At 41.1% G+C, this 8,604-nt stretch overlaps 1 non-coding gene and 1 pseudogene across 1 annotated transcript; both read left to right on the forward strand.

Moving 5' to 3' along the window:
- Nucleotides 1-1,955: 1,955 nt before the first annotated feature.
- LOC114616936 lies at nucleotides 1,956-2,267 on the forward strand (annotated as a pseudogene).
- A 5,091-nt stretch (nucleotides 2,268-7,358) lies between these two features.
- LOC114617024 lies at nucleotides 7,359-7,516 on the forward strand. The gene has a single exon (XR_003710736.1). It is a non-coding gene; the product is annotated as a U1 spliceosomal RNA (small nuclear RNA).
- Nucleotides 7,517-8,604: the final 1,088 nt, after the last annotated feature.

An 8,604-nucleotide genomic window follows, 5' to 3' on the forward strand; every position in this document is an offset into this window, starting at 1 on the left:
GTCTCCAACATCTCATGCTAATATCATAAAACAAAACACAGTGCAACTTTTGAAAGTCCTTTCATCTTTAAAAATTCTAATACCTTAAAAACCCAATGTCCCTAGGGCTGGAAAGATAGCTCAGTGGTTAAGAGCACTTGTTCTTGCAGAGGCCTGAGTTTCAGTTCTGAGCACCCATGTGATGGCTCATAACCATCCATAACTCTAGCTCCAGGGGACCCAAAAGAACAAAATGCTTATAATCCTTGTACATGGTTAGCTGAGATAAAAGAATTGTTAGGAGTTTTAGACCAGCTTCTCAAAAAATGGAAAAGAAAAAGAGTTTTAAGAATTACAATGAAATTTTACTAATCACTCAATAAAAAAAAAAGTCAAAATACCAAATGTCAGGATATTAAGCAAATGAGATTCTTGTATTTCAAGGGTAGGATTGTCAATGCCCCTATAGAAAACTGTTGATTATCTATAAGATTAAGCATGTATATATCCTTGGCCCAGCAATTTATTCTTATGTATTATCATTAGAGAAACACAAGAAAACGTCCACTTACAGACTTGTATATCAATGTTCACAGCTGTTTCACTCATGTCCTAGCTAATCTTGGTTAACTACATCTGGAATCAACCAAAACCCAAGCTGATGGGCATGGCTGTGAAAGGTTTTCTTTTTTTTAATTTTTTTAAATTTATTTTTTAAATGTTAATCAAAGGCTTTATAAGTTCGGTAATGCTCAATAACAAGATAACCATACAATCAGAAGTGTAACCCAATACCCAACCTAGATATACCAACTATGTTTGACTGGCAGAGACAGTCTCCATGTCCATCCCCCCCCATCTTCTAGCTCCTCCTCCTCTTTTTGCTCCTCCTCTTTCTCTCCTTACTCCTCCCACCATTGCTCCTCCTTCATATCACCCTTCCTGTTAAGATAAAACTTTTCTCTCAAAATACAATTAGTGCATAACTATACCAATTTGTATCAGTAAGGTACAAGAAAGACTTAATACCCAGTCCATCATTATGTTGACTAACCAGAACCTCTGTCATCTCTCCTAACTAAAAGACTTAGTTCTGAACCTGGCTTTTTTTTCTTGGCTTTACAATGAATGTCAGCTGAAAACCATCCTCTCAAGTCTTTTTCCTCAAAGTAAATAGCCTGGGATTGGCTATGAGACTGTAAGTCTTCAACCCTGTCAGAAATCCAGAATGACTTAATTAACTGAAATTATGGGAAGCACAAAGCATAGCTTCTAAAACTTAGCCAATTTATAGAGACCACTGAATGCCTGGACAGTCCCTATCCTACAAAACGTTGGAGCATCTGATCTTCAGCCTTCTGGCCCAGGATCATCTGACAGACCTAGTGATGCAGAATTATTAAGGACTGATTACTCTGTCTTGGCAGATATAATCAGTCAACTATTTCACAAGCATGTCCTTTTCAGGACAGTAATTTGTCTGTAGATCAAAAGAGGCAATTCTTGCCTAGTGGGTGTCTCATCACAACTGGAGTAACTCCAAAGATGCTCAATTTCTTCTTAGAATCCAAGACAGGAAGCTGTCAGGAGCAGATATGTCTCTAATAAAAATGAACCTTAATGCAGAAATGTTTGTAACATCAATTCTATGGACTTCTGATGTTTTGAAAACCAACTGTCAATGTAAGGCAATCTGGACTGTTGTCTGTTAACTCCTCTCAGATATTTCTAAATAAAATATAGAAAGCACCCTAACAATAAACTCAGAGCCATGAATTTGCTATAAGCCCTTAGCTCACAGGCTAACTATCTCAAATCAGTTTAAAAAAGTTAAAGAAGGACTGGGCCTAAGCATTGTATTCCTAAATGTGTTATACAGGCACAATGCTTATGAGAGTAACAATATTAATCTCACTTCTATATCAATAAGAAACTCATACCCTCCTTTCCGGTGGTGATAACCTCCCTACAAGAACATGCCTCTCGCAAAGGATCTCCTTCATCCCTCTCCAGAGGAGGAGAAGAGGAAACACAAGAAAAAGTGCCTGGTGTAGAGCCCTAATTCCTACTTTATGGATGTGAAATGCCCAGGATGCTTTAAAATCACCACAGTCTTTAGCCATGCACAAACGGTAGTCTTGTGTGTTGGCTGCTCCACTGTCCTCTGTCAGCCTATAGGCGGAAAAGCAAGGCTGACAGAAGGATGCTCCTTCAGGAGGAAGCAGCACTGAAAGCCCCTGATTGAAGATGAGTGGAAACCTTCCCAATAAACACATTTTGGATATATATATATATATATATAAAAAGAAGAAGAAAAGAAACTCATACCAATGAAAACCTTAAATTTGAAATCAAAGTAAATTTTGTACCATTTAAGAAATTATAACTTCAGCTTAATAGCAATTATACAGGTTTCTACCAATACGTTATGGCTATGCAATAAATCTTAGCTATTCCTCCCTGTTCCAACAAAACCACGACTTTTCCCTAGAAAGACAGCCCAATATTAACCACCTCAGCCCCCAAGCTCAGGGAATAGGGGTGCCGACTCTTCATTAACTTCTTCAAGCTGATACGGGGCGTTGAGATATTAGAAGAGGGGCGGGGGAAAGAGTAAATTGATAAGCCTCTGACAACTGTGTCTTTAGTGAAAGGTTTTCTTAACCTGATTATTTGAAGCCATAAGACCTATCCTAAATGTGGGTATGACTCTTGGTGGCAACCCAGATGAAAGGAACATGGAAGAAGGAAAGTTCACTTTTTGCTGCTTGTTCTCACCCTTACTGGCAAGTCCGTCTGTCCTGTTGCTAAGGCATTCCTTCACTAATATTATAACCAACTTATATGAGATTCTAGTATAGACTGAAGACCAACAGCTCTCCAGGAATTCTCTAGGCCTTTAGCATCAGATTGGGACTCCAGAGATAACCAGTTTCATGGACTGAATAATTACTGGATTTCCAATCTTTTCATCATCACTCAGCCACTGTTGGACTACCCACCCGGACCACATTCTGTAAGCCAATCAAATAAATCCTCTGTGTCTGTGTGTGTTTGTAAGATAGATGAATATATATAATGAATATATACATATATGTGTATGTATATTTAGTCTATCAGTTCTGTTTGTTAGAGCACTGTGGATATTCCATATATATATATATATAACCCAGAAATAACTCAAGTAGGTATTTTGATAGCAAATTTCACTGTATCCACAAAATGGAATCTCATTAATAAAAAGGAGAGGACTTATGCATGTACATAATAAAACGATGAATCAAAACTATTAGGCTGAAGAAAGTTGTCACACAACAAAAACATGCATACTATATGATTTTATTTATATGAAACCTCAAAAAAGAGAATTCTCCAAAGCAAACCTGTGATGAGTGGGATGGCTAGAGACACTGTATGAGTAAAATTTTGGTGTATACACACATATGTACACCCTATATACATACATACCCACACACATATATACATATATATGCATGTGTGCATATATAAAGGTATACATTTATGTACGTATAAAGATTTTACTTATTTTTTTTGTGTGTGTGTATTTTCTATGGGTGTTCAGTTGCCCACAGAAGCCAGAAAAAAGTATGAGATTCCCCTGGAATTGGGGATACCCGTAGTTGTGAGCCACCTAATGTGGATGTGGAAAACAAATATCAAATTTTCTGGAAGAACGGTAAGTACTCTCACTGAGCCATTTCTCCAGCCCAGGTTAGTATATTATTTGAAGAAATTAGTTACATTTATCTATTTATGTGCAGTGTGTGTGTGTGTGTGTGTGTGTGTGTGCAGGTGGCACACAGGTACCATAGCATACATGTGGAAGTCAGAGGAAAATGTTTGGGACATTGTCTCTCCCTCCCATGTTGATCTTAGGGATCAAACTCTGGTCTTCAGGCTTGGTGACAAGAGACAGCTTACTCCACAGCTGTCTTCCGACATCTACTTGCACATCGTGTGCATTTATTCTCCCGCATCATGTCATACATATACACAAAATAATTTTTTAAAAGGAAGAAGAAAAGAAGAAAGAATAACAACAAAAAGAAAAAATACCATTGAAATTTCTTTTAAATTAATACATACCTCAGCTAATTTTCTATTGCTGTGACCAATATCTGAGTTGATCACATTTTAAGCATCCTTTTTCATATGTACGTTGGTTTGACTGAGGAACGTCCCCGATAGGCTCATCAGTTCCCAGTTGGTAGAACTGTCTGGGGAGTTCAGTGGATCCTTAAGCCTTTCTGGACAAGCAGGTCGTTGGGGGCGGATTTTGAGGGTTTATAGCATCGCCCCACTTCCTGATGGTTCTCTCTGCTTCCTGTGTGTTGTGTGATCAGCCAGCATCCTGTTCCTGCCACCCTGCCTTCCCTCCCCTGCTTAATGTCCTCTGACCTCCTGGAACCATAAGCTAAAATAACACTACTTAAGTTCCTTAGTGGAGGATAGTTATACTACCAGAAAAGTGACCAATACACCAATTAATCAATTGATCTGTTTTTGCGGTGTTGGGAATTGAACCCAGAATTTTGCACATACTAGGCAAGTACTCTACCCCCAGCTACAGCATCGTCAGCCAGGTATGCCGACTCTTTAGCTGCATTGCTTGTGTTATTACCTTGCCTGTTTGCTTTTTAAGCTTTTACTATGTTTGACAGTGTAGCACAGGCTGTCCCTGAACTCATGGTGTCCTCCCCAAGTGGTAGGATTACAGGCATATACAATCATACACGCCATTGTACCTGTTGCCTTCTTATTAATGGTCTGGAGATGCAGCCTTTTGCTGGACTCTTACATACAGCATAACAAGTTCAATGGGTGTGAGAGATGATTAGGAAAGGAAGTGTCTTTGAAGGTTCCTGGGGTCGGAAAGATGGCTCAGAGGGCTCAGATTCAGTTCCCAGCACCTACATCAGATGGCTTACAGCTGCCTATAACTCCAGCACCAAGGGATCTGAAACCTCTGGTCTTTGAGAACACAGCTCTCATGTTCAGATCCCCACACCCAGACAAACAGGTACTTTGAGAAATGAGCATATCTGTAAAGGGATTTGATTGGCACTGGAAAAGTTTGGTTTTCTTAAACAGGATGTCATTTAGCCCAGGCTGGCTTTAAAATCTCTATGTAGGGGCTAGAAAAATGGCTCAGCAGTTAAGAACACTGTTTCTACTCCCAGAGGACCTGGGTTTCATTCCCAGCACCCACAATCTTCTGTAACTCCAGTTCCAAGGGTCAGACACTCACTTCTGGTCTCTGTTGTTACCAGGTACAAAATCAGTGCGCAGACATACATGCAGGTGAAATATCTCTATATGGAAACATAAAAATAAACAAATATTATTTATTTCAGGCTTGTGCCACCATGCGCAGTTTATGTTAGGCAAGTACATGTTAGGAAGGCTCTGTACCGGCAGAGATACACCCTTGGCCTGAGCTCACTTTTTTAATGGGCACTTGCCCGTCCCTCTGGGCTCCACCCATGGCCAAGTTCATTTCCCATGGCTGCTCAGGGTCTGTGATGATGACTGCGTCATCTCTGTGGGATACCTCGTCATCAGTACTCATGGGGACTTCGGCTGGATGTACCCTTCCAGTGGAAAGGGAAGACGCTGCCTGAGATTGGAGCTGGGCTGGGGGTAAAGCTGGGAAACCTGGGCTGAGACAGGTTTGAGAATTTGTTCACTGGGGATCTGACTGATATCAATAATCTCTGCTATGCAAATGAGCACAAAATTGTCTTGTCTAGACCAGAAGCCAGAACTCGGTGGGAGGCGGTGAAAGGGTGTGGTGCAGCGGGAGACAGAAGAATTCATTTCATCTGGGCCTGAACAGAATGAGATATTCATTCACCAGACCAGCTCCAAGGAGGCAGGCAACAACAGAGCCCAGGGGCTAGAAGGTTGCTAAGAGTCCAAGACCAAGGGCTTACAGCAACTGCCAGGCAAATGTGGCGTGGGAATTAGCTAGCAGGAAAAATTTCCACTTTATAAGTCTATTTTCAGGGTTGCTTTTTTTCTTCTTTCTTTCTTTCTTTTTTTTTTTTTTTTTTTTTTTTGGTTTTCGAGACAGGGTTTCTCTGTGTAGTCCTGGCTGTCCTGGAACTCACTCTGTAGACCAGGCTGGCCTCGAACTCAGAAATCCGCCTGCCTCTGCCTCCCAAGTGCTGGGATTAAAGGCGTGCACCACTACCACCCGGCATGGGTTGCTTTTTTTAAAAAACAGGGTCTCATTATATAGCCCAGGCTAGCCTGAAAGTCAGGACCCCCCACCTTCTAAGTGTGTGCTGTCATATTTGGCCATTGAATATTTTCTATTTCTATGTCTATTTAATTGAACTTGAAGTAGGTCTCTGGCTTTTATCCTATTCTTCCCTCCTCTGACCAACTTCCCATTTTCCTAGAGGACTGTTTGGTCTGCCCAACCCCCACCCTTGCAGAGTCTGAGCCTAGGCTGTTCATCATCCCAACCTGGGCAGACAGGGAAAAGGTCCAGAAACTCCGTTATGCACATTTGCATCAGCATCAGTATCACCTCTGCTAGCTTACTTGAGGACATGCTCTTCCTATTGGAAGCTGGGAGGTAGCTAGGTTGGCAGAACGCTTGCCTGGAATGTATAAAGCCCTGGGTTGGATCCCTAGCTCCACATAAGCTAGGCACGCTGAATGAACGGAGCATGTTAGTACACGTTTGTAATCCTAGCACTCACGAGGCAGGAGGATTAAAAGTTCAAGTTTATTCTCACTACATAGCATGTTTGAAGCCAGCCTGGGCTACATGAGACCCTGTCACAAACAAAAAAAAAAAGCCCCCAAACCCACAAGGCCCCATCCTGTTCATTCTGAGAAAAACCTTTATGTACAGTAAATGGCTCCAAGTTCCCACATGACCTGTGCCCAAACATAACCCCTCTTCTCTGGCTTCATCCCCCAGTACTTCCTGCTTTCTTCACACGATGCCAGTCTCACTACCTTCCCAGCATGCTCTACCTCAGGGCCTTTGCAATGGCTCATTCTTTCTGGACATTGTATGCTTAGCTTCCTTCCTTTAAATTCCCTTGTCAATGAAGCACACTGTTCCACCTCCACATAATACAAAATAAAGCCCCGCCCCACAACTTTCTGAAGCTTCTTGCCTTGTTTGACTTTTCTTTTCTGAATAGTAATGATCTGTGACACTATACAATTGACATATTAATTCTATCTCCTATTGTTATTCTGAATATAAGTGTCTTGAGGGTGGAGATCTTGGTTGTGTTCACCACTTTATTTCAGGTGCCTAGAGTGCTGTCTGGTATAAACAGGACTCAATAAATATTTTCAGTGCTATATAAAAAGCTCATCAAGAGGCAAATACCACACTTATCTGACAGGAATATAATGATCATGAAGGTGGTTTTCCAGGGTTAAGCATATTCATTGTGGTCTGGATGTGCTGACCCCTGCAATTTCCCCAAATGAGGGACATTTGACTTCACAATTTATGGCAATGGAAGACTCTGTTCAAGTTCTCTATGAGGATATAGGGGGAGGGGCAAATACAAGATGGCTCAGTGGGTAAAAGTGCTTCCTGCCAAGCCTAATGACCTGAGTTCGAAGGCCAGGACCCACGTGATGGAAGATAAGAACTGACCTCTACAAATTGTCTGAAATCCACATGTATGCTGTGGGATTTTTATAACACACACACAAATAAATGTAATAACAATTTAAATAAAAAATAAAAGAGATGAATGCAAACTGTATGTTGTGGTACTTTTTAAAAAAGATTTACTTATTTAGTGTATTTTATGTAGATAGGTGCTTTGTCTGCATGTGTGCCTGCATACCAAAAGAGGGCACCAGATCCCATTATAGATAGTTGTGAGTGACCATGTAGGTGCTGGGAATTGAACTCAGGAATTGTACTGCCTGGTTTTGTGTGTCAACTTGACGCAAGCTAGAGTTATCATAGAGAAAGGAGCCTCCCTTAAAAAAATACTTCCATGAGACCAGGCTGTAAGGCATTTCCTCAGTTAATGATCAAGTTGGGAGGGCTCCTTGTGGGTGGTGCCATCCCTGGGCTGGTAGTCCTGGGTTCTGTAAGAAAGCAAGCTGAGCAAGCCAAGGGAAGCAAGTCAGTAACATCCCTCCATGGCCTCTGCATCAGCTCCTGCTTCCTGACCTGCTTGAGTTCCAGTCCTGACTTCCTTTGGTGATGAACAGCAATGTGAACGTGTAAACTGAATAAACCCTGTCCTCCCCAACTTGCTTCTTGGTCATGATGCTTGTACAGGAATAGAAACCCTGACTAAGACAGGAATTATTCTTGGAATCTTCCAAGAATAGCCATTGCTCTTAATTGCTGAGCCATCTCTCCAGCCCAGCATTGAAGTACTTATAATTCCAAAGGAGTTTGGGAAAAATAGCAAGATCCTATATAAAAAATGTTTTTAGCAGAGTTTACTCTAGAAATGCTTTTGTGGTTTAAAAAAAATCTATCTATAATTTATTTTCAAGTCTTTGAAGTATTGTTTGGATGGCACTTCCAATGCAGGGGACTACGGAAGTCATACACTGTTGAGGTGTATTCACCATCACTTGAAATATAGTCCCTCTCTTGTG

Source organism: Grammomys surdaster, unplaced genomic scaffold (assembly GCF_004785775.1).
Source record: "Grammomys surdaster isolate TR1022 unplaced genomic scaffold, NIH_TR_1.0 133, whole genome shotgun sequence".
NCBI classification, from domain to species: domain Eukaryota; kingdom Metazoa; phylum Chordata; class Mammalia; order Rodentia; family Muridae; genus Grammomys; species Grammomys surdaster.